At 40.0% G+C, this 3763-nt stretch overlaps 1 non-coding gene across 1 annotated transcript; it reads right to left on the bottom strand.

Moving 5' to 3' along the window:
- Positions 1 to 3250: 3250 nt before the first annotated feature.
- On the bottom strand, positions 3251 to 3357 carry LOC112753485 (small nucleolar RNA R71). Its single transcript, XR_003177870.1, has one exon. It is a non-coding gene; the product is annotated as a small nucleolar RNA R71 (small nucleolar RNA).
- Positions 3358 to 3763: the final 406 nt, after the last annotated feature.

The raw sequence follows: 3763 nt of genomic DNA, 5'->3' as shown, positions 1-3763 counted from the left end.
TGCTAAGCATTAAGAACGAAATTCCCTCTAGCAAATCAAAGAGAAGATGAAGAGAAGAAGAATTTCACTATTATCAATCCATCAAGTACAATAGAGCTTTCTCTCTCAATGAGAAGGAAGTTAGCTACTCATAGCTCAAAAAGTACTCAAAAGTGAAGTGTAAAAGTGGATCTGAAGCCAGGGCATTTTGGCCAGTTTCACTGACATTTTCTTTATGGTTTTAAGGTAGTTTCATGCATTTTCTTAGGAAATAAGCAAGTTTTGGGTAAATAATCACTTACATATGGATTCAAGCAAATATTGTGAATTTTACATGATTTCATGAGAATTATGCATGAATTAAAGGACAAATTGAATGATGCATGTCTCATAACTTGGATCAGATCTTTGATGCACTTTATTACTTGATTTCAGGATAAAGGAAGCAAGGAAGAACCACGTTAGCAGCCATGTTAGTCTAGCTAACGTAACCACTAACATGGAATGAAGGCTAGCTTGCAACGTTATTGAGAAAAGTGATTGCCAATAACGCCTTCGTGAGCCATCATAGCCCACGTTAGTTGCCACGTTAACTATGTTAACGTGGAAGCTAACGTGGAAGAGAAGTAGAACTCCAACGTTAGTGGTAAAAGTAAGTGCCACTAACATTCCAAAAGGGGCAATTGGCCATGTTAAGAGCCACGTTAACTTAGTTAACGTGAGCTCTAACGTGGAAGAAGAAGATGATGCCAACGTTAGTGACACTCACCTTTGTCACTAACGTTGGACTAAGCCCATATTGGCTACATTAAAAGCCACGTTAACCTAGTTAACGTGGACTCTAACATGGAGGGAGCAAGAATCACCAACATTAGTGACACTCACCTTTGTCACTAACGTTGGATTAAGCCACGTTAGTTGCCACGTTAATTGCATTAACGTGGAAGTTAACGTAGAGAAGAGGGATGATTAGCCAACGTTAGTGACACTCACCTTTGTCACTAACGTTAGAGATGGGTATCAATACCACGTTAGAAGTCACGTTAACCTAGTTAATGTGAACTCTAACGTGGGAAGAAGGGGCATTCTGAAGCGTTAGTGACAAAGGTAAGTGTCACTAACGCTCTCGAAAATTTGGCAAGCCTATGTTAAAGGCCACGTTAACTATTCTAACGTGGACTCTAACGTAGGGAGAAAGGGGTACTCTTAATGTTATTGAAAAAGGTAAACCCCAGTAACGTTTGCGAAGGGCCAAGGGTCAACGTTAGTGGTCACGTTAGTGCCACTAACGTTGAAGTTGACGTGGACCACTTTGGGTTAGGAACGTTAGTGAAAAAGGTGATTGTCACTAATGTTCTCAGCCCCACATTTTCACTTAACGTTAACACCACTAACGCCCTAAGCTAAAGTCCCTGCCTACTTCACACTTTCTCTGCAAGTAAAGCTGAGCCCACTAAAGAAGATAACTACTTCAACTCAAGATCCAAAGGCCCATATCCAAGACTTGAAGAATCAACTAGAAGATCAGAAGAGTAGTATAAATAGGGAGAGCTTTGAACTAGAAAAAGGGGCTTTTGGGCATTATTAGAATTACTCTCTGTATTTTACTTTCTCTGCTCTGTTGTAATTTGATGGATCAATAATAGTTTTCATTACTCTTATTCTATCCTTTCTCGTGATTTTACTACGAAGCTTTAAATCGTCATCCAATTGAGTAGTTATCTTGGAAAAGAAGCTATTCATACTTGGATCTCTTCTGAACCTTGGAAAAGGGATGAAGAGATCATGCTAGAAATGTTTTCTCATGTTGGACCAAATTGGGGTTTGGGCGGATATGGTGACATATAATTCTCCCAATACTTTGATTTGGAAACACATGTGGTATAATCAGTGACCACACTTCATCTCTTCTCATGAGTAATTAGACCAAGGAATTGGCTATTGATCTAATTTGAGAGATTGAATTACCAAGGAATTGGAATTCAATCACTTATGATTGCCAAGGAGATCAATAAATGCATTGATTGAGGAAGAGATGAAAATGAACTTGATCCGGAGAATGCAACATCTCCTAAGCCCAATGAATTTCCCATTTCTGATCTTACCCATTCTCTTTACATCATGCCATTTACTTTCATGCTAAACTTCCCTTCCCCATTTAAGATTTTTCAATTTACTTCCCGTCATTTATTTTCTGCTATTTACTTTCCCGCCATTTAATTTCCTGCAATTCTCAACTCACTTTCTGCTTAGCTCAGCTAGAACATTCTTCCAATTAAAGTTGTTTGACCAATCAATCCCTGTGGAATTCGACCTCACTCTACTGTGAGTTTTTACTTGACGACAATTCGGTATACTTGCCAAAGAAAATTTGTTGAGAGACAAGTTTCCGTGTATCAAGTTTATGGCGCCGTTGCCGGGGATTGATTTTGTATCAACAATGATTAAATTGGTAGATAACTAGATTGAGCATTTGTTTTTATTTTGTTTGATTTAAGTTCATTTGAGTAATTTACTTTCTGTTTAGCTATTTTCTTCCCTTTCCTCTACCCATTTTCTTAGTTGTTTACAATTCAGTCACTAACCCACTAACTGTTTGATATATTGCGTCATTCACACTAACAGCATTTCTGTAGAAATTACTGTCTGCATCTATCTCTCTTGCTTTTGCTTTGTTAGTTGTATGACAGGTAGAAGAAGCGGGGCTTCAACTTCTTTTGATTTTGAACCTGAGAGGACCTTCCTTAGATTAAGAAGGGAAGCAAGAGGAAAGAGAGTAGTTGGTGCTGAGGAAGAGGAAGAGTACTTTGAACCAGACATGGAGGAGAATATGGAGAACCATCATGAAGAAGAGGCTCACAACCATGGCAGAGAAGGTCCAGCGCATCAGGCTGGACAAGAGAGAAGAGTTCTGGGTTCTTACATCAACCCAAACACAGGAAACTGTGGAAGTAGCATCCAAAGGCCAACCATACATGCCAACAACTTTGAACTAAAGCCACAGCTCATCACCCTTGTTCAGAACAATTGTTCATTCGGAGGAAGTGTCCAAGAAGACCCCAATCAACATCTAACCACCTTTCTGAGGATATGCGATACTGTAAAGTCTAATGGTGTTCATCCTGACACCTATAGACTACTTCTGTTTCCCTTCTCACTCATGGACAAAGCATCTAAATGGCTGGAATCCTTTCCAAATGAGAGTTTAGCAACCTGGGAAGATGTGGTAAACAAGTTCTTGGCAAGATTCTATCCTCCTCAACGGATCAACAGGTTGAGAGCTGAGGTACAGACATTCAGGCAGCAGGATGGTGAGACTCTATATAAAGCATGGGAGAGGTTTAAAGACTTGACAAGAAGATGCCCGCCAGATATGTTCAATGAATGGGTGCAGTTGCACATTTTCTATGAAGGCCTTTCGTATGAATCAAAGAAGGCAGTAGACCACTCATCCGGGGGATCTCTGAACAAGAAGAAGACCATTGAAGAAGCCATAGATGTCATTGAGACTGTAGCAGAGAATGACTACTTCTATGCTTCTGAAAGAGGCAATACTAGAGGAGTGATAGAGCTGAACAATGTGGATGCACTGCTAGCTCAAAATAAGATGATTACCAACCAATTAGCTGACCTCACCAAGAAAATGGAGAGGAATCAAGTAGCAGCAATCACCACTTCAGCAGCAACCCAAGAAGGGGTGAATGAAGAAGCAGAGGGTGATCAGGAACAAGCCAACTACATTGGGAATTCACCTAGGAAGAATCATGACCCATACTCCAAAATG

Source organism: Arachis hypogaea, chromosome 15 (assembly GCF_003086295.3).
Source record: "Arachis hypogaea cultivar Tifrunner chromosome 15, arahy.Tifrunner.gnm2.J5K5, whole genome shotgun sequence".
NCBI classification, from domain to species: domain Eukaryota; kingdom Viridiplantae; phylum Streptophyta; class Magnoliopsida; order Fabales; family Fabaceae; genus Arachis; species Arachis hypogaea.
Note: the sequence above shows the minus strand (reverse complement) of the source record. Positions and strands in the feature narration are given on the sequence as shown.